Here is a 21,407-nt window from a genome sequence, read left to right as displayed (position 1 = left end):
AAACAATAGACCAAAGTTTGAGTCCAGGGGCACCTTTAAGACCAACAGAGTTTAATTCTGGGTATATGTTTCTGTGCGCATGCACGCTTCTTCAGATACATTGAGTCAGATGGATCACCATGTGGGTCTGAAGCAAGAGAACAGAGTTTGAGTCCAGGGGCACCTTTAAGACCAACAGAGTTTAATTCTGGGTATAAGCTTTCGTGCGCATGCACGCATCTTCAGATACATTGATTCAGGTGGGTCACCGTGTTGGTCTGAAGCAACGGAACAGAGTTTGAGTCCAGGGGCACCTTTAAGACCAACAGAGTTTAATTCTGGGTATAAGCTTTCGTGCGCATGCACGCATCTTCAGATACATTGATTCAGGTGGGTCACCGTGTTGGTCTGAAGCAACGGAACAGAGTTTGAGTCCAGGGGCACCTTTAAGACCAACAGAGTTTAATTCTGGGTATAAGTTTCTGTCTTCACACTTCTTCAGATACATGGAGTCAGATGGATCACCATGTAGGTCTGAAGCAATAGACCAAGGTTTGAGTCCAGGGGCACCTTTAAGTCCAACAAAGTCTTATTCAAGGTATAAGTGTTCGTGTTCATGCACACTTCTTCAGATACATGGAGTCAGATGGATCACCATGTAGGTCTGAAGCAATAGACCAAGGTTTGAGTCCAGGGGCACCTTTAAGACCAACAGAGTTTAATTCTGGGTATAAGCGTTTGTGTGCAAGCACACGAAAACCTATACCCAGAACTAAAGTTTGCTGGTCTTCAGAAGTGTACATGCATATGAAAGCTTATACCCAGAATTAAACTTTGTTGGTCTAAAAGCTGCCACTGGACTCAAAAACGTTGTTCTCATAAATGCAGTGGTTAAGTCTTCCTAATGGGTGGAAGGCAGTGGCTCAGCAGTAGAACATCGGCTTGGCAGGCAGGAGGTCCCTGGTAGCATCTCCAGTTAAAAAGGACTGGGCAGTAGGTGATGTGAAAGACCTCTGCCCTGAGACCCTGGAAAGCCACTGCCAGTCTGACGAGACAATACTCACCCTGATGGTCTGAGTCAGTATACGGCAGCTTCATGTGTCTGTGTGTCCCCTAATTAATGGAGATTAGCTGATCAACGTCTGCTCCATTGTCTGTTCTGAGTGAAGTGTAGACTGTACTGATGGATGGAGGTTTCGTTTACCCCTTGCTAAATGTCTTCTTCCTTGTCTGTGCTGAGTAGAGCGTAAACTGCACTGATGCATAAAGGTTCTGTTTAGTTGTTGGTAAGCGTGTCTTGCATTACCTGTGGTGAGGGGTAGACTGCAGCGATGCATGGAGGTTCCATTTAGCTTTTGGTAAACATCTTCATGGTATGTCCTGAGTAGAGGGTAAACGGCACTGATGCATTGTGGTCCTGTGTAGCTGTTGGTAAATGTCTTCCTCATTGTCTGGCAGAGGGTAGATTGGACTGATGCATGCAGGTTCTGTTTAGCTGTTGGTCAATGTTCCCTGTGTTGTTTGTTTTGAGTAGAGGGTAGATTGCTTTGAGACATGGAGGTTCTTTTAAGCCATTTGTGGTTCAACAGCTGTTGACAGAACTCTTCCATGAATTTATCCCATTCTCTCTCTCTTAAACCTAAGTTTCTCCTAGTCTTGATTTTCTCTTTAATGGAGACACACAGCGGCTTATATCATCATTCTTCATTTCATCCTCACAATAAACCACCCTGTGAGGTAGGTTAGGCTGAGGGAGAGTGACTAGACCAGGGCCATCTGGCAAGTTTCCATGACACAGTGGAAATTCAAACCCTGGTCTCCCAGATTGTAGTCGAACACCAACCACAAATGGCTGCACCTGTGGTTACATTGGTAGCCGTGACCATCTTTCATTGGGTAACTGGGAGAGCCAGTTTGGTGTAGTGGTTAAGTGCGTGGACTCTAATCTGGGAGAACCAGGTTTGATTCCCCACGCCTCCACTTGCACCTGCTGGATGACCTTGGGCAAGCCATAGTTCTGGCGCAGCTGTTCTTGAAAAAGAGCAGTTTCTGTCAAGAGCTCTCTCAGCCTCACCCACCTCCCAGGGTGTCTGTTGTGGGGAGGGGAAGGGAAAGGAGATTGTCAGCTGCTCTGAGACTCCCTTGGGTAGTGAAGGGTGGGATATAAATCCAATCTCCTCTTCTTTTTCACTGTGGTGATTAGGATAGTAACCATGTGGGGTGAGTGATTTGAGTGCTACGTTAATGTGAAATATCAGTAATATTTTGGCACAAGCTTTCATGGATCTACATGACCACTTTCCCTTGTGTCTGTCAAAGTGGGCTCCACAAAAGCCAGCACTACATTTAAAACTTGTTCTTTAGGATACCTCAGGACTCCTGTTTTAACTTCTGTTCACTGTACTATGACAGTTGAACTTGGGTGTTAACTAGTGAAAATGATCCATAGGGGGTTGGGACAGACAAAAAGGTGCTAAAGTGTTTGATGCATGCTGTAATGATCTAGCACAGTGGTGGCGAACCTATGGAATGGGTGCCAGAGGTGGCACTCAGAGCCCTCTCTGTGGGCACGCGTGCCATCGCCCCAGCCAGGCCCAGACCATCATTAAAGTGTCGAATTCTCTGCCCAATAATTTTAAGTAAATGAAAGCATTTGGGATTTGTTAGGATCATCTTAAGTTAGTGTATGAGTTTTTCTTTCTAAAGTAAAACCTCAGTATTCAGGTTAAATGGCCGTGTTGGCACTTTGTGATAAATAAGTGGGTTTTGGGTCGCAGTTTGGCACTCGGTCTCTAAAAGGTTCGCCACCACTGATCTAGCAGAACGTATTGCCACATGGTGGGCGTTGGCGTGTCAGCGGTTGGTAGCCATGAGGGGGGAAATGGGAGTGGCCTGATGCAGAGCCGCCAGTCTTCTGATTACCTAGGAGGCAGAGGAGAAGTGGCTGTCTCCCCTCATGCCCGGCTTGTGAGCTTTCCAGGGGCGTCTGCCTGGCACCTGCGCTCGGGTGACTGGGCCGAGGCGAGTCAGACATCTTCATCATTCGAACCTCTTCTGCATACCTTTCTGGAAGCCCTTCCACGTGGGTGTGGCTGAGGAGGGCCGTCTGCCATTGTTTTCAAAAGTGCCTGCCGGACTGGGTGATATAACGGAGGTCTATCCTTGGTTATTCCTAAGTGCAGCAGCTGAGGACAGGGGCACAGCCCTTTCTGAGCCTGTGGTTGTTGTCGTTCAGTCGCACAGTCGAGTCCGACTCTCCGCGACCCCACGGACCACATCATGCCAGGCCCTCCTGTCTTCCGTCGTGCTCCGGAGTTTGCTTAACGTCATGTTCGTTGCACCGATAACACTGACCATCTCATCCTTTGCCGTCCCCTTCTTCTTTGACCTTCAGTCTTTCCCAGCATCAGGGTCTTCTCCAGGGAGTGCTCCCTTCTCATTTGGTGGCCAAAGTATTTGAGCTTCAGTTTCATTATCTGGCCTTCCAGGGAACAGTCAGGGTTGATTTCTTTTAGGATTGACTGATTTGATCTCCTTGCAGTCCAAGGGACTCTCAAGAGTCTTCTCCAGCACCATAATTCAAAAGCATCTATTCTTGGCGCTCGGCCTTCCTTATAGTCCAACTCTCGCAGCTATACATGACTACTGGGAATACCATTGCTTTGGCCATATGGACTTTTGTTGGCAGGGTGATGTCTCTACTTTTTATTGGAATTCTGACACAGAATGGTGGGCACAGCCACAAAATGGCAGGAGGAGGAGAGGATTTATACCCCTCCCTTCACTACCCGAAGGAGTCTCAGAGCGGCTTACAATCTCCTTTCCCTCCCCCTCCCCACAACAGACACCCTGTGAGGTAGGCGGGGCTGAGAGAGCTCTTTCCAGAACTGTCTTTGAGAGAACAGCTCTGAGAGAACTTGTAACTGACCCAAGGTTGCACCAGCAGCTGCCTGTGGAGGAGTGGGAAATCAAACCATGTTCTCCCAGACTAGAGTCCATGCTCCTAACTTCTGCACCAAACTGGCTCTCCGCTACACCAGACTACACCATATAAGAGGGTACAATGGCTACTGCAGCTGACCTTCAGTCACACAGTGAAGATTCTTGTGGTGGCAGCTGTTGCCAAGCCAACATTTAAAAAAAAATCTGCACAGCCTAGATGTAAGCTGATTCCTCTCCCACCGGGACAATAAAATTCCTTTAACCTCAAGCTGATTCTGGGTTTTTAAATTTCCATTTATATCTAAGCACTCTCTATAAGTACCAGAAAGATAAACAGATAGGTATATATATGGAGTATTCTGAAATGGATAAGATATTGATGGGTCCGGGGAATAAACTTATTCGAAAATTTTATAATCTCCTGCTGGACCAAAAAATGCAAGATGAAGAAGTAAAAGTGTCAATGATCTCTTGGGCTAGAAACTTTGGTCATAACATTGAATGGGCCAAATGGGAAAAAAATGGGGCAAAATATGAGAAGGATGAAGGCAGTGACGATGAAAGAAAATCTTTTCAAAATGTTTCACCGATGGCATCTAACTCCAGAGGTGTTAGCTAGATGCTACCCCAAGCTGTCAGACAGATGCTGGAAGTGCAAAACAGAAAAAGGGACTTATTTTCACACTTGGTGGTCATGTAGAATATCACAAAGATACTGGAAAGAAATTTATGAAACTATTGTTCAGATGATTACGTTGAGAATCCCATATGAGCCTGAGATATTTTTATTAAATATAATGCCTGACAAATTAAAAAAGACGGACGTACACTTAATTATGCACCTGCTCACGGCAGCCAGCATCTTATTTGCAAAGTACTGGAAACAGGAAGACATACCATCTAGAGAGGAATTTGTAGTTAAAGTGACAGAAGTGGCCGAATTAGACAATCTCACAATGAAGCTCCGGGGGAAGGATGATGATATTTGGCTTAAGTTTTACAGCTGATTACAGAAAAATGTATAGTTGGCTAGATAGACTTATAAATGGATGTGGAGGCACTATTGCTCACAGCAGAGATGGAATTCAAGTTTATGTTTACGTGTGTTGTGTTTTGTTTTTGTTTGAAACACTAATAAAGAATTAATATATATATAAAAAAATCTCTAGGCAAACGCCCCACCAGCTTTCTAAAACATTTGGCGGGCATGAGGCAAGGTGTTAGTGGTGCCGTGGGACCCACTGACACTATCTTGGGACCAGTGTTCCCTCTAAGCTGAGTTAGTGTGAGCTAGCTCACAGTTTTTTAGCCTCCGGCTCACACATTTTTGTCTTCACTCAGGAAGGATGGCTCCAGGGCAAACTAATCTATGCAGCAGCCAAATCGCTCGTTCACAACTTTAATGCCAGGAGCTCACAAAGGTAGAATCTTTGCTCACAAGACTCCACAGCTTACAAGGGAGTATTGTTTGGGACCTCTGGCCTAGGATTGGCACTGCTCTTGTTTCCTCACTTGCCTGCTTTTGCCCTGTTGCTGCGCTCCCAGGCAGTGGCTTTCATCTGTAAAAGCTTTTTTTTGTTTTCCTTAATTAAAAAGAGAAGACGATAGCCGAAGGTTTGCCGACTCTCTTTGCCGCCAGTGCCTTGGAGTCGCTGCGCCGCTATGAATTATCCATGTTAAGAATAAAGTGATCTGTCTGGCAAGATAAGCCACCTTCCTCTCCGCTCATGGTTTATTAATAGTCTGGCTAATAAAGTTTTCCGGCAGCTCGAGAAGCAGATTACTTCAGACAAGGACTTGTTTCTCGGCCGCATTCTGTTTGGAGAGCCCAGATAACGTTTTGGGTGATCTTTTAGATGCTGGAGAAGCTGAAAGTTGCAATGGAAGCCTGGTATGGGGCGTTGTTCCCTCTAAGCTGAGTGTGAGCTAGCTCACAGTTTTTTAGCCTCCAGCTCGCCCATTCAGGGAGATAGAGACTTTAGAACATGTGTTCTTTAAACGCCTATACTATGAGGTGGCACGTAGAGAGATTATCACCCCACTGATAGGAAAAAAACTCAGGTCTGTCAGAAAAAAACAAACTGGAATTTCTTTTAACTGACAAATATTACTCATCATGTAGCCAGGTTCTGTAAGGTGATAATCAGGTCACAGAAATTGTTTAGCGGCTAGATATAAGTGTAATTTTTATACTAGATTCAAATGTATTTGGAAGCGTTCTATTTTATATCTAAAATTTTTATATTAGTTTTTAATTTTCTGGAATGCATTATTTGTAACCTCTCTCTCTCTCTCTCTCTCTCTCTCTCTCTCTCTCTCTCTCTCTCTATCTATCTATCTATCTATCTATCATCTATCTATTTGTAAGCATATGTGGTCTAAGGACTGTAATAGAAATAAACGAAACTAGCCTCCAGCTCACATATTTTTGTCTTAGCTCAGGAAGGATGGCTCCAGAGCAAACTGATTTATGCAGTTGCCGAACTGCTCGCTGACAACTTTAATGCCAGTCGCTCACAAAGTAGAATTTTTGCTCACAAGACTCCACAGCTTAGAGGGAACATTGGTGTGGGGGCACAGCCCCACTAACACGGACGGGACTTGATTTATTTTATTAATCTTAATTCCCGCTCCTTTCCCCGACAAGCAGGGTTCAGGGCGGCTTCCAACAATTAAATAGATAGTTATATCAGAATATTGCAGTTAAATTCCATATTAAAATCCAGACTTTACAGTTTAAAACCTAACAGTCAATTTAGTATCTCTGATGGCGCCCCAGACAATCCATCACAGGTGGGCAGGTGGGGAGGCCGCCCGGAGGGAAAGATTTTTTTTTGGAAAGAGGCCAGCCCATCTCTCTAACCATCACTGTCGTCAACCATACGCTCGGTGGAACATCTCAGTCTTACAGGCCCGGCGGAACTGAACCAAGTCCTGCAGGGCTCGTGTCTCATTAGACGGAGTTCCACCAAGTTGGAGCCAGAGCTGAGAAGGCCCTGGCTCTGTTCGAGGACAGCCGAACTGCTATGGGGCAGTTTGATGGGTTTGATTCCCCACTCCTCCACTTGCAGCTCCTGGTTGACCTTGGGCAAGCCGTAGTTCTGATAAGAGCTTTTCTTGAAAAAGAGCAGTTTCTGTCGGAGCTCTCTCAGCCCCACTTACCTCTCAGTGTCTGTTGTGGGGAGGGGAAGGGAAAGGAGTTTGTAAGCCATTCTGAGACACCCTTGGGTAGTGAAGGGCGGGGTATAAATCCAATCTCTTCCTCTTCTTCTTCTCTGGCTACTGAACCATCCCTAGTAAGAACTCCTGTTCTCAGCCGTGGTTTTGTTCCAGCAGGTATGTAAGGCAATTGCAGATTTCTTTAGGTGTCTTTTCTTTGTGAATGGCCAGCAGAACTCACCTGTGTTGCTTTTGTGATGTACTATCTATATTATAGCTCTTTTACCTGCTTCTTTTAGGTATCTTAATTTCCCTGTCAATCCCAAGGCCACGATTCAGATATCCTTTTCTTTCCCCTCCCCATTCCACTTTCTTCCAGTAGTGCATTGCTTAGAGTTGGAGTTTCATGCCCTTGGGATGCCAGCAAAAGGTCTCCAAAGCAGTGTTCCCTCTAAGCTGAGTTGGTGTGAGCTAGCTCACAGTTTTTTTAGCCTCCGGCTCACACATTTTTGTCTTAGCTCAGGAAGGATGGCCTCCAGAGCAAACTCATTTATGCAGGAGCCAAATCGCTCGCCCACAACTTTAATGCCAGTAGCTCACAAAGTAGGATTTCTGCTCACAAGACTTCTCAGCTTAGAGGGAGCATTGCTCCAAAGGCGGCAGAATTCTTTGGCTCAGTGCAGGGGATATGACAGTTTTGAAAATGAGCAGTCGTGTTTTTAAATCTGTTGGCGTCGGTCCGTTTAGTGGTATAAATAACGAAGCCAAAGAGGGATTACTTGGGAAGAGCGAGGACAGAGCGAGGCGGGAGGATGGGAAGAGGACTTTGTAAACACGTCTTACAAGAACGTGGAAAGCAGTAGATTTATTGGCGAATATCTTCCGCACGCAGTCCTCTGCTCTTCCTTTGTTTCTTCCAAAGCACTTAAAGTTTTCCACTCGCAAGTATTTTCCTCTCCATCCGCTCACCTTGTGATAATTCTTTGTGCTTGTCAAACAAGAAAGAATATGTGAAACAAATGCTGGAAGTGTAAAAATGCAGAGGGCTCGTTTTATCATATGTGGTGGACATGTGAAAAGGCAAAAATGTTTTGGGCTGAGATACATGCAGAAATGGAAAAAATTGTGAAATGTAAATTTAAGAAAGAACCGGAAATACTACTTTGGGGACTTAAAATGGAAGAAGTCAATATGGTGAAAAGGACATTGATGTAGTATATGATCACGACTGCCAGAACGACATATGCTCAATGTTGGAAACAAGATAAGGTCCCTGAAATTGGGGAATGGATTAAAAGTTACTTTTTATGGTTGAAATGGATAAAATGAGGAGGAAACTTAATAATTTGGAAGCAGAAGAATTTTTTGCAGACTGGAAAGACTTTAAAGACTATTTGGAAGAAATACTGGGATGTAAAGGACAATTTACTCTGCTTTGAGAATTATTGAAAGTTAAAGGATAGTACAAAATAGATAAATGTATAAGAATAACGGTTGAAAGATGAGTTACCTGTGGAAGTGAAAAAAGACTATTTGGAGAAATACTGGGATGTAAAGGACAATTTACTCTGCTTTGAGAATTATTGAAAGTTAAAGGATAGTACAAAATAGATAAATGTATAAGAATAATGGTTGAAAGATAAGTTACCTGTGGAACTGAAAAAAGAGAAAAGGAGTTATAAAGAAAATTTAAGAATTGGGCTGGAGGTTGGAGCACTGTGGGAAGTCGAGAGGGGGGGAAGGGAGGAGGGAAGGATATATAATTGTATTTGATATATGTTTGAATCTTTTGTTTCTCATTATATTCTAATAAATTGTTTTTGGGGGGAAAAAGAAAGAAAGAAACTTTTCCAAGAGGGCAGGGATCAGTCATCTTACGAGGGGGTGCATAAATCATCAGGGTGTCCAAGTTGTCTTCCATCTCCCCCACCCCCTTGGGCAAGATTCGCTCACCTCAAGATGGGATCTGCTTTGGGTTCTGATAGGCATTATATCCAACGTCCCCAACAGGTACTGTGGCACCTGTTGACACCTTTCCTAGTCTCCGCCATGTGCTTTTTGGAAAGTGGGTGGGAGCCAGATGGGGCTCCCACCCAACAGGGCTTCTTATTGGCTGTTGGAGGTCTGATGGGCAGTGCAGGTTAGAACAACATGGTTTCAGCCACCACCACTGCAGGGTTGGTTTTGTTCTTTCTCATACTCCTTTCTCCAAGCGTATTTTTTAAAAAATTATTACTCCTGTCCCCTGCACTTGAGCTTCTGCTGTATCTGCGTAGCTCTGTTTTCTGAGTTTGTGGCTTTACTGCAGGACGCTTGCGGCTGGGGTGGGGAGAAGAAGAAGAAGAGATTGGATTTATACCCCGTCCTTCACTACCCAAAGGAGTCTCAGAGTGGCTTACAAGCTCCTTCCCCTCCCCCTCCCCACAACAGACACCCTGTGAGGCAGGTGGGGCTGAGAGAGCTGTGAAAGAAACTGCTCTTTTTCAAGAACAGCTCTTATCAGAACTACGGCTTGCCCAAGGTCATCCAGCCAGGTGCAAGTGGAGGAGTGGGGAATCAAACCCGCTTCTCCCAGATTAGAGTCCACGCACTTAACCTCTACTGGGGGAGCGGACTTTCTAGAGCAGGGGTGTCAAACATGCGGCCTGGGGACTGGATCAGGCCCCCGGAGGGCTTCTATCAGGCCCACAGTGGAGCTGGCTGCCTTCTGCTTCTTCTTCCAGTTCTGCTGCTGCTGCATCATCATAGGTTTGCAGCTTACAGATACACCTCTGAACAGCATACTCAAGATTGCAACAGCACAGACATTTTGGTGCAAGAATTCAGAGCAAGAGGTGTCGGTTATCAGACACTGTTAAATAAACAAAATATTGCAAGAGTGCTGATGTTTTAAGCACGTTTTTACTTTAAGTAAAAAAAAAGACCTTTGTGTTTGTGACCTTTATAAAGTTTATATCTCCACTTCCTGGCATTACATTTTATGACACACGTGGCCCGGCCCAACAAGATCTAATTTATGTCAGATCCGGCCCTCATAACAAATGAGTTCGACACCCCTGGCCTAGAGGATTTTGCACAAAAGGGGGTGAGAGTAATCCAGTCCAGGGCAAGGTGTGTGTGTGTGGGGAGTTATCTAGATCAGGGCAGGCAGATGCACAAGGCTGAAAGTGAGACCTGGCTGACGAAGGAAGGGATCAAGGGTCTGAATAATGTCAGATCTTTTCCTAAAAAGTGGCTGACATGGGCCTTTAGGCCTTGCCTGGGCTCCTTTCTTGGGCACCACTAACTCTGGGGCAACGTGTATGCTTTGCTGCAGAGTGGTTGTCTCATCCAGCGGGGCACGGGTCTCCCTGCTTGCTGTTAACATAAGAACATAAGCCTCCCATAGCCCACTTGCAGGGCAGGGCAGGATTAGAGATGTAAAATTTCTGGAAATTTTGAAGCTCGGGAAAAAACCCGGGTTTTTCCCCCAGTTTTTTCCGGGGGGAAACGGAAATTTTTGGAAAAATTGAAAAAAATGCTACATTAGCACTTTTTTTGTCTTTTCTAGATTGAAAGTCATTCTGTTACTTTAGGAACATAAAATATGACTATGGACATTTTTACTTGGCATGAATTTATCACAACTAGCATATTAAAAATATAAGTGTATCCAAACAGTTATTACAAACAGAATACCCCCCCACATGCAAAAACAAAACTGAAACCTTTTTCTTTTCTCGTGACAATAGCACCTCCTAAAGGAAGAAATGCCTCTTGTTCTTGCATTGGAGAGTTCAGTTTGTAACCTAGGACTTGCTTGTCCTCAGTGCACATAAATTAGATCAATCTGATACCATATATATATATTTTAGAAATGATTTGGAAAATATTTGAACACCTTGTCTTAAAATATTTTATTCATCATGTTAAAATAAAACTTTCCATAATCATTTTTTTTTCTTTTCTTTTTTCAATGTTTCCAATTTTTTGGAAAAAAACAAAAAAGGCTTCAGGAAAAAAACGGAAAAAACCCGTTTCCCCCCCCCCCCTAATTTTTAGTATGGTGAGAAAGGGAGAAAAGTCCTCCTTTCTCTACCTTCTCTATCTGATGCATGATTTTGTAGTCCTCTAACATGTCACCCCTCAGTCGTTGTTTCTCCAGGCTAAAGAGCCCCCCTAACCTCTTTAACCTCTCTTCATAGGGAAGGTCTTCCATCCCCTTCATCATTTTAGTTGGCCCTGTTCTGCACCTTTTCCAAGACTGTAGTCTCTTTTTCGAAGGGCAGCAACCAGAACTGTACACCGTGTTGAATCACCAACCTGTCGTGGCAGCCTTTTATGGTCAATAGTTTCAGAGGGCAGTCCGTGTTGATCTGCGGGAGATTCAAGCTAGATACAGCTAGATTCAAGTCCAGTAGCGAAGAAGATGAAGAAGAAGATTAGGATGATTATGAGATTGGATTTATACCCCGCCCTTCACTACGCAAGGGAGTCTCAGAGCGGCTTACAATGCCCTTCCCTTTCCCTCCCTACAACAGGCACCCTGTGAGGTAGGTGGGCCTGAGAGAGCGCTCTCCAGACTGCCCTTGAGAGAACAGCTCTGAAAGAACGTTTGACTGCCCCAAGGTCGCACCAGCCGCTGCATGCGGAGGCATGGAGAATCAAACCCAGTTCTCCCAGATTAGAGTCCGTGCTCTTAACCACTACACCAGCAAGATTGGGTGGAGGGATAGGCTTTTTGAGAGTCTGAGCTTTGACTGTTGAAACCCTGTGCCCTGAAAATCTTGTTGGTCTGTAAGATGAATCTAGCGGTTTTACAGTCCAGTGCCTCTTCCTGTATTCCTTGGATGAGCTGCACACATTGGCGTTATAATAATCTTTCAATTTATTGATTGCTCAATCCTGCGGAGCTTGCTGGCTCTGAGCGAATTACAGTTACTCATTTTTAACGAGGGACGAACAATGATTTGTGGGGTAAGGGAGGACAACATATATACATCTTTAAATCACACATTCACAGCCGACGAGGGTGTTCGTTCAGTTGAAGACGAGACGTGATCCGGTCAGCATTTTTTCCTCGGCATTGTGCTTGCTTAGCTGTGAAAGGGTTACCGAGCTGGCTTCTCAACCCAAGTTTTTTTAGTGTCTTTCTTGTTCCTGAGCTTATCAGCCAAGAGATAACAGCGGAGACTGGCTCCCTTCACTCCCTTTCTGAGCAAACCTCTCCAAGGCTCTTCCAGTTACGAAAGTGCAAAACAAAATGTGCGTGGAGCCCTGTAATGCATTTTTATTTTAATGTGGGTGGTGGGTGGGAGAAAGATTCCTGACCTGGCTAACTAAACCTGCGTGACTGGAGCTCGGTCCTTCATCTTTTCTACCAGGCCCCCTTTTTTGTTTAATTTATGAGGAGGGGGGTAGAAGGGGTGGTGGGAAACTAGGTTAATGATCAGCTACAGAAATGCACAGTTAGATCTGTCTTGCGCCCAAGTGGGAATGCTTAATTAGTATGTGCGAAGCATGTGATTTTATATCTGCAAACAGCTCCGTGGTGCCACTTGAAATTAGCCAGTTATATCCGCGCGCACATCATTTTATATAAATAGCTGTGGCTTCATCGTTGTTGTTAAGAGTGATTGCCTAATCCGAGTGCGTGGCACTCGGTTGAGCAAGGACGGGCCTTGTGGCCTTGAGGACCTTTAGAGATATAAAAGCCCGGAGGAAAAAAAAACTGGAAAAATTCAGGGGGGGAGGGGTTTTCCTGTTTTTTTCCTGAAGCCTTTTTTGGTTTTTTCCAAAAAATTGGAAAAATTGAAAAAAGAAAAGAAAAAAAAATAGATTATGGAACATTTTATTTTAACATGATGAATAAAATATTTTAAGACAAGGTGTTCAAATATTTTCCAAATCATTTGTAAAAAATACGTATGGTATCAGATTGATCTAATTTCTGTGCCCTGAGGACAAGCAAGTCCTAGGTTACAAACTGAACTCTCCAATGCAAGAACAAGATGCATTTCTTCCTTTAGGAGGTGCTGTTGTCAGAAGAAAAGAAAAAGGTTTCAGTTTTGTTTTTGCATGTGGGGTGGTATTTTGTTTGTAATAATTGTTTGGATACACTATATTTTTAATATGCTAGTTGTGATAATTTCATGCCAAGAAAAAATGTCCATAGTCATATTTTATGTTCCTAAAGTAACAGAATGACTTTCAATCTGGAAAAGAAAAAAAGAAGTGCTAATGTAGCATTTTTTTCAATTTTTCAAAAATTTCCAACTCCCCCCCCCCCCCAAAAAAAAAAACCCTGGGGAAATATGGGTTTTTTTCTAGAGCTTCAAAATTTCCGGAAATTTTACATCTCTAAGGAGCTTACAGATCTGGTGCAGGTTAGTGGTTAGAGAGCTGGACTGGGAGCTGGGACCCCTGGGTTCGAATTTTGCAGAAGCCTGCCGGGTGACCTTGGGGCCGTCACAGTCTCTTGGCCTAACCTACTTTCACAAGAGAGTGGTTTTGTGGATTAAGGGGGAGAGAAGAAACGATGCGAAGAGATGCTTTGAGTCCCTGATCAGGGACAAAAAAGAGGGACATAAGTAGTATGTGTCTGAAGTTCCACCTGCTTTCTGCACAGGGCGAGAAGATGCTTGGTTACCACCGTTATGGCTAGACAGAAGAAGAGGAGGAGGAGATTGGAGAGATTGGATTTACATTACACCCTTCACTACCCAAAGGAGTCTCAGAGCGGTTTACAATCTCCTTTCCCTTCCCCCTCCCTACAACAGTCAACCTGAGGTAGGCAGGGCTAAGAGAGCTCTTTCGAGGACTGCTCCTGAGAGAACTTGTGACTGACCCAAGGCCACACCAGCAGCTGCATGTGGAGTGGGGAATCACACCCAGTTCTGCCAGATTAGAGTCGGTCACAAGTTCTCTCAGAGCTGTTCTCTCAAGGGCTGTTCTTGAGAAAGCTCTCTCAGCCCCACCTACCTCCCAGGGTGTCTGTTGTGGGGAGGGGAAGGGAAAGGAGATTGTCAGCTGCTCTGAGACTCCTTTAGGTAGTGAAGGGCGGGGGTATAAATCCAATCTCTTCCTCTTCTTGGTTCGGAGTGGCTAACAAGGAATACGGGAGCCAGTTGTGGTGCAGTGATTAAGAGTGTCGGGCTAGTGTCTGGGAGATCCGAGTGTGAATCCCCACTCGGCCGTGGGAGCTTGCTGGGTGACTTTGGGTCAGTCACGCTGTCAGCCTATCCTACGGTCGTCGTGAGAATAAAACGGAGGAGAGAAGGAGGATGTCAGCTCCTTTTGGGGCCCCACCGGGGTGAAAGGCTGGGTTGCAAACGAACGATAGAATAATTAAAACAGCAATTAAAAAACAACAACGTGCCCTTCCCCGAAGATGTGTCCCGCCAAAGACCATTGCAGAGTGTCCCTCCAATCAAGCCATTGTTGGATATTCTAACTGTGCCTGCAAGAGGATCTGCGAGGGAAAGGGTGAAGAGAATTAGGGTACACTTGGGCAGTTGGCCCAGCCCTCTCTCGGGTCAGATGCTGAGCCCCTTTGGGCGCCGCTGGCCTCTTGTGTTTCATCTCGGTAGAGGACCTCTCTTCTTCTCTGTCTCTTACCTGGGCGTGGGGCTCTAGCAGGTTAACCTCTTGGAAGTTAACCTGTTCACCGAAAATTAAACGTACCTACATGAATGTGTCATGTAAGATGTGCTTCTCTTTTTGTAAATAGAATTTCCCTCTCCTGTCACCGTTGGAGTCATTTGTTTGAACAGCCGTTTCCCCTTAACCGGGAGACATAGAGGATCGGGGGCAGTGTTACCTCTAAGCTGAGTTAGTGTGAGCTAGCTCACAGTTTTTTAGCCTCCAGCTCATACACTTTTGTCTTAGCTCAGGAAGGAGGGCTCCAGAGCAAACTAATGTATGCAGTAGCCAAGTCACTCGCTCACGGCTTTAATGCCAGTAGCTCACAGAGTAGAATTTTTGCTCACAAGACTCCACAGCTTAGAGGGGACATTGATCGGGGGTACTGGGCATAGCTTCTGTGCTTCCAAGGCAAATGATTTTTTAATCCTTTAACCCACTGGTTCCCAAAGTGGGCAATACCGCCTCCTTGGGGGCGCTGGAACGATCCAGGTGCAGATCCACAAATGGCACCTTTTTGTCCACTTCTTGAAGGTAGATGTCCAGGGGGGTGCTAAGTAATTTTTTTTTTCTGAAAAGGGGGTGGTAGGCCAAATAAGTTTGGGAACCTCTGCTTTAACCCAATCATAGAATCATAGACTCGTAGGCTGTTAGAGTTGGAAGGGACCTTGCAGGTCATCTAGTCCAACCCCCTGCACTCTGCAGGTGCATAGCCGAAAGATAGCCCTACAACATACCCGAAAGGTGGTCGTCCAGCCTCCGCTTGGAAACGTCCAGCGAAGGAGCATCCACCACCTCCCGAGGCAGACTGTTCCATTGTCTTTTATCCATTGCTTGCTTTTACCCTTTTATCCATTGCCTGCTTTTACCCTTTCGATCAGGGGTGTCAAACATACGGCCTGGGGGGCCGGATGAGGCCCCCGGAGGGCTTCTATCAGGCCAGCAGTGGAAGTGGCTGTCTTCTGCTTCTTCTTCCAGTTCTGCTGCTGCTGCGTCATCATAGGCTGGCAGCTTACAGAACAGCATACTCAAGATTGCAACAGCACAGACGTTTTGATGCAGTAATTCACAGCAAGAGGTGTCAGTTATCAGACACTGTTAAATAAATAAAATAGTGCAAGAGTTGCTAATGTTTTAAGCATGTTTTTAAGTTTAAAAAAACCTCCATTTGTGTTTGTGTCCTTTATAAAGTTGATATCTCCGTTAACCGGCATTACATTTTATGACACACGTGGCCCGGGCCAACAAGGTCTCATTTATGTCAGATCCGGCCCTCATAACAAATGAGTTTGACACCCCTGATTTAGGTCCTCGCTCTCCTTTCTCCTTGTGAAGAGAGAGATCAAGCTTCTTACCAGTTTGATGTCTCCCTGTTGTCCCAGGCAGGGGAGGCATATGAGGCATTTGGTAGGCTGACTTCTAACATCAAATATTAGTGATTCATCCCTCCCCACCTCCAGCCTTGGGTTTGTTCTCTGTCCCAGGAAAAGAAAGCCATTTTCTTCACCAAAACGCATTTAAAACTCTCCGGGCTTGTTGACATTTCCTGTGGGGGTCCCCAGCAGGTCTTTCTGCCTGGGGTCCCACCCTCTCGCCTGCATATTTTCAGTGCTGTGGAAATCCGGGGGACGGGGATGGGGGGATGGGAACGTTCCACTTTGCAGAGAGGAGGAACGGAAGCACGTGGTCTCCGATAACACACGCCGGAGAGCAGCTCTATGTCTGGAGGAGGGCTGCTTTTGGAATGTGGCTGCTATCGCAGGTTGGGTTTGCAGAGAAAGGAAACCCACTGCCATCTGATTTGGTAGAATATGTTTGTTTTATAGGCAACAGTAGGTAGAGATCCATAGATTTCAGCTGGACACCTCCTTTCCCATATCAGAAAAACTATGAAGAAGAGGAAAATGTTCAGTTTACTGTTGGAACGTTGATGGGGGGAGGAGGAGAAGAAGAGATTGGATTTGTACCCTGCCCTTCACTACCTGAAGGAGTCTCAGAGCGGCTTACAAATTCCTTTCCCTTCCCCTCCCCACAACAGACACCCTGTGAGGTAGGTGGGGCTGAGAGAGCTCTTTCAAGGACTGCTCTTGAGAGAACAGCTCTGAGAGAACTTGTGTCTGACCCAAGGTCACACCAGCAACTGCAAGTGGAGGAGTGGGGAATCAAACCCGGTTCTCCCAGATTAGAGTCTGCACACTTAACCACTACACCAAACTGGCTCTGGTGAGACGAGAAGAAGAGATTGGATTTATACCCCGCCCTTCATTACCCAAGGGAGTCTCAGAGCGGCTTACCATCTCCTTTCCCTTCCCCTCCCCACAACAGACACCCTGTGAGGTAGGTGGGGCTCAGAGAGCTCTGACAGAAACTGTTCTTTTTCAAGAACAGCTCTTATCAGAACTACGGCTTGCCCAAGGTCATCCAGCCAGGTGCCAGTAGAGGAGGAGTGGGGAAATCAATCCCGGTTCTCCCAGATTAGAGTCCGCGCACTTCACTACGACACCAAACTGAGCAGAGAGGGGTGTCGTTCTCTCTATATATGCCAGGGGCCCCAACCTGTTTGAGCCTGCAGTCACCCTTAGAATTCGGATGCGGTGTGTTGGGTGTAGGTACAAGATGGCTGCCGCAGGAGGCGGAGCCTGCCACCAAATAGCTGCTGCAGCTGACCTTCAGTCACACTTATGGAGATCCTTGTGCTGTGGTGGCAGCTGCTTCCAAAGAAACGTTTTAACAAATCTGCCCAGCCAATCAAATTTCCAGTAGCCAATTAGAAGTCTGGCTGGGCAAAAAGCCCTACTTGACCCTGCCCACTTTCTGAAAACACGTGGCAGGCGCCAGGAAAGATGTTGGTGGGTGTTATGGTCAACGATCCCTCCAAGAGAGCCAGTTTGGTGTGGTGGTTAAGTGCGCGGACTCTAATCTGGGAGAACCGGGCTTGATTCCCCACGCCTCCACTTGCACCTGCTGGATGACTTTGGGCAAGCCATAGTTCTGTCAGAGCTGTCCTCGAAAAAGAGCCGTTTCTGTCAAGAGTTCTCTCAGCCCTGCCTACCTCACAGGGTGTCTGTTGTTGGGAGGGTAAGGGAAAGGCATTTGTAAGCTGCTCTGAGACTCCCTTTGGGTAGCGAAGGGCGGGGCATAAATCCAATCTCTTCTGAGAGCCAGTTTGGTGTGGTGGTTAAGTGCGCGAACTCTAATCTGGGAGAACCAGGTTTGATTCCCCACTCCTCCACTCGCAGCTGCTGGGTGACCTTGGGCAAAGCCATAGTTCTGTCAGAGCTGTTCTTGAAAAAGAGCAGTTTCTATCAAGAGCTCTCTCAGCCCCACCTACCTCCCAGGGTGTCTGTTGTGGGGAGGGGAAGGGAAGGGGGTTTGTAAGCTGCTCTGAGACTCCCTTTGGGTAGCGAAGGGCGGGGCATAAATCCAATCTCTTCTGAGAGCCAGTTTGGTGTCGTGGTTGAGTGCGCGAACTCTAATCTGGGAGAACCAGGTTTGATTCCCCACTCCTCCACTCACAGCTACTGGGTGACCTTGGGCAAAGCCATAGTTCTGTCAGAGCTGTTCTTGAAAAAGAGCCGTTTCTGTCAAGAGCTCTCTCAGCCCCACCTACCTCACGGGGCGTCTGTCGTGGGGAGGGGAAGGGAAAGGAGTTTGTCAGCCGCTCTGAGACTCTTTTGGGTAGTGAAGGGTGGGGTATAAATCCAGTCTCCTCCTCCTCCTCTGCCTCCTCCTCCTCACAAAAATTGTACTTTGTGAGCTCCTGGCATTAAAGTTGTGAGCGAGCAATTTGGCTACTGCATCAGTTAGTGCGCTCTGGATCCATGCTTCCTGAGCTGAGACAAAAACGGGTGGAGCCGGAGGCTAAAAACCTGTAAGCTAGCTCACACCAACTCAGCTTAGAGGCATCGCTGGTTATGGTGCCCGTGAGCACCGAGTTGGGGACCCCATGTGCTATGCCGGGTTTGGTAAGAAGTTAAGAATCGCTCACATTGTGGTTCTGAATGTCCCCACTGCGGGCGAAGTAAGGAATTGCTCGCCTCTCTTGTGCATATACCTGAGATGTTGGAAGGGCCTTTGGCATGAGCCGAGATATCCCCTCCTTCCCTCAGACGTTCTCCAGTAAGGGGAAGAAATCTTTCTCTGTGTGCCGTGCATCCGAGTGCAGGTGTTAGGCTGCAAGGTTTGTGGATCCTTCTTAAGTAGGAGCCTTTGAAACGGCTTCTGTCTTACCGAACTCTTAGGGCTTCTTTTGGAATTTCCCCAGATGTTCCCGGGAGGAGGGAGATAAGCCACAAATCCACAAATTGGCTTAACTGTGCTGGATGTGATTAGAGAAGACCCAGGTGCCAAGGGTCACTGTTTTGTGGTCAGCACCACCCCCTGCTGGTGGATGCATGCCGCAAAGGGGAGTCACCTTTTCTGAATGCAGTGATTCCCAAAGTGGGTGGGTTTTTTTGCATTTCCTCTCCCCCCCTCCCAGTTCATGCCTGGATCAACCACTAAGCAAAATAAGCATGTGCTTAGGGCACCAAGCAAAGGGGGACAACCACAGAGTGGGTTTTTTTGTTTATATTGCTTACTGCTATTTAGTGTTAAATAGCCAACTAATCTTATGCAGGAGCCAAATCGCTCTCTCACAACTTTAATGCCAGTAGCTCACAAAGCCGAATTTTTGCTCACAAGGCTCCACAGCTTCGAGGGAGCTTTGCTTGGGAGTAGAGGGTTTGAGCATCTCTTGCTGGATGCATTCAAGCAGAGGCTGGGTAGCCATCTGTTAGAGATCCCCTCACTTTGGATACATTGCTTTTGAGTAGGGGGCTGGTCTAGATGCCCTCTAAGACCCCTTCCCACTCTCTGATATACCAGCTCATGGCAGAGAAGGAGAAGAGATTGGATTTATACCCCTTGCCCTTCACTCGGAGTCTCAGAGCGGCTTACAAACTCCTTTCCCTTCCCCTCCCCACAACAGACACCCAGTGAGGTAGGTGGGGCTGAGAGAGCTCTTGACAGAAACGGCTCTTTTTCAAGAACAGCTCTGACAGAACTAGGCTTGCCCAAGGTCATCCAGCAGCCGCGAGTGGTAGAGTGGGGAATCAAACCCGGTTCTCCCAGATTAGAGTCCGCGCGCTTAACCACGACACCAAACTGGCAGATGTCTTTGTTCCAGGAATGCCTGTTCTCATTACTGATGTCACTCTCGTCCAGAGTCCTTATTGTGCCAAGAGCACCGGACAAGGATTATGACCGGCCTCAATAACCTTCTCTTCCTAACACGGATTGCCTGTGGAAGAGATGCCCATAGGGCCCCCCGGGGCTTGAATTCTGTATTTTAAATTGGGGTGACCTCCCCGTTGCTTACCCTGTTGGGATCCCCGCGACTGTTGAGCCGGGAGTGCTTTGAGACGATCTTCTCATTCGCTTTTGAGAATCACCTCGTTTAGGACAGGGACTGGCCCCGTCCTTTTTCCTTTGCTGCGAAAACAGGCAGGCCTTTGTCCCCGGTTAACTTCTGCATTAACTGGACAGAAACCGAAAGCCGCCCGGAGCAGCCCCGGTGCCCGATTTGGGTTTCGATGAAAGATATTTGGTTTCTAGGAGCGTTCCTGTTCCCTTGCCTCCCACACCGGGGCCCGTTTCTCTTTCTGTGAAGCCCGTCATATCCAGGCTGTGATTGCAGTCATTTCCATAGCAACTGGCCAACTGAACGGAGGATTATGACTTCAGTAAGGAGCCAACCGGCAGCTTCAAAGCGGGCTCTGCTCTTGGAAACCAACGGGGAAGATAAGCACATTTTCCCGGTGGAGGGAGGAATTCCTGCAGGGTCCGTAAATCCGTGTGCCCTTCCAACAAGACTGGAATAATACATAGAAATCTCCAAGCACTAATGCCGATGTCTGTGCTGTAGGAACTGGGAAGAAGAAAATGTTTCCAATCCATAATTACGGTTATTTGATTCCTGGAGGTTCCCCCCACCTCCTTCATGAGGCAAGTTCGGCCCTGATATCCTGTCTGGTTGTCCCTGTAGAGCAGGGATGTCGAACTCATTTGTTATGGGGGCCGGATCTGAGACCTCGTTGGGCTGGGCCGTGTGCGTCATAAAATGTAATGCCAGGTAGCGGGGATATAAACTTTATAAAGGACACAAAGGTGTTTTTTTTTAACCTAAAATAAAAACATGCTTGAAACATTAGCACTCTTGCAATATTTTCTTTATTCAACAGTGTCTGATAACTGACACCTCTTGCTCTGAATTATTGCATGAAAATGTCTGTGCTGTTGCAATCCTAAGTATGCTGTTCAGGTGTGTATCTGTAAGCTGCAAACCTACGATGACGCAGCAGCAGCAGAACTGGAAGAAGAAGCAGAAGACAGCCAGTTCCACTGAGGGCCTGATAGAAGCCCTCCGGGGACCTGATCCGGCCCCTGGGACGCATATTTGACACCCCTGCTGTAGAGCATGCGCTAAACTGCAGAGGATTCTGGGACAGGTGGGACACGATCCCTCACCCCGTACTGGATCTGTGGGAAGGTCGGGGGGGGGGGGGGGGAACGACTTGTTGACTTCCATCTCTGGCTTGATTTGTGCACGCACTAGAAGGAGGTGGCAAAACAGTCGGTACCGCTTCTGAGTGCAGGGAATGGACAGAATGTCGAAGGAGGATCTGGCAGGGCCAGGTTCGAATCTCCGCTCTCCCATCGCGTTCCAG

General features: G+C 46.6%; 1 protein-coding gene across 1 annotated transcript in view; it reads left to right on the top strand.

Annotated features, from left to right (window-relative positions):
• CCDC12 (coiled-coil domain containing 12) overlaps positions 1 to 21,407 on the top strand; it is a gene marked incomplete at its 5' end in the record, with an annotated part of 35,800 nt that overhangs the window by 1,220 nt on the left and 13,173 nt on the right. The window lies entirely within an intron of this gene.

Source organism: Gekko japonicus, unplaced genomic scaffold (assembly GCF_001447785.1).
Source record: "Gekko japonicus isolate JY-2015 unplaced genomic scaffold, Gekko_japonicus_V1.1 scaffold2128, whole genome shotgun sequence".
Classification (NCBI taxonomy): domain Eukaryota; kingdom Metazoa; phylum Chordata; class Lepidosauria; order Squamata; family Gekkonidae; genus Gekko; species Gekko japonicus.
This window is presented reverse-complemented; position numbering and strand designations above follow the sequence as displayed.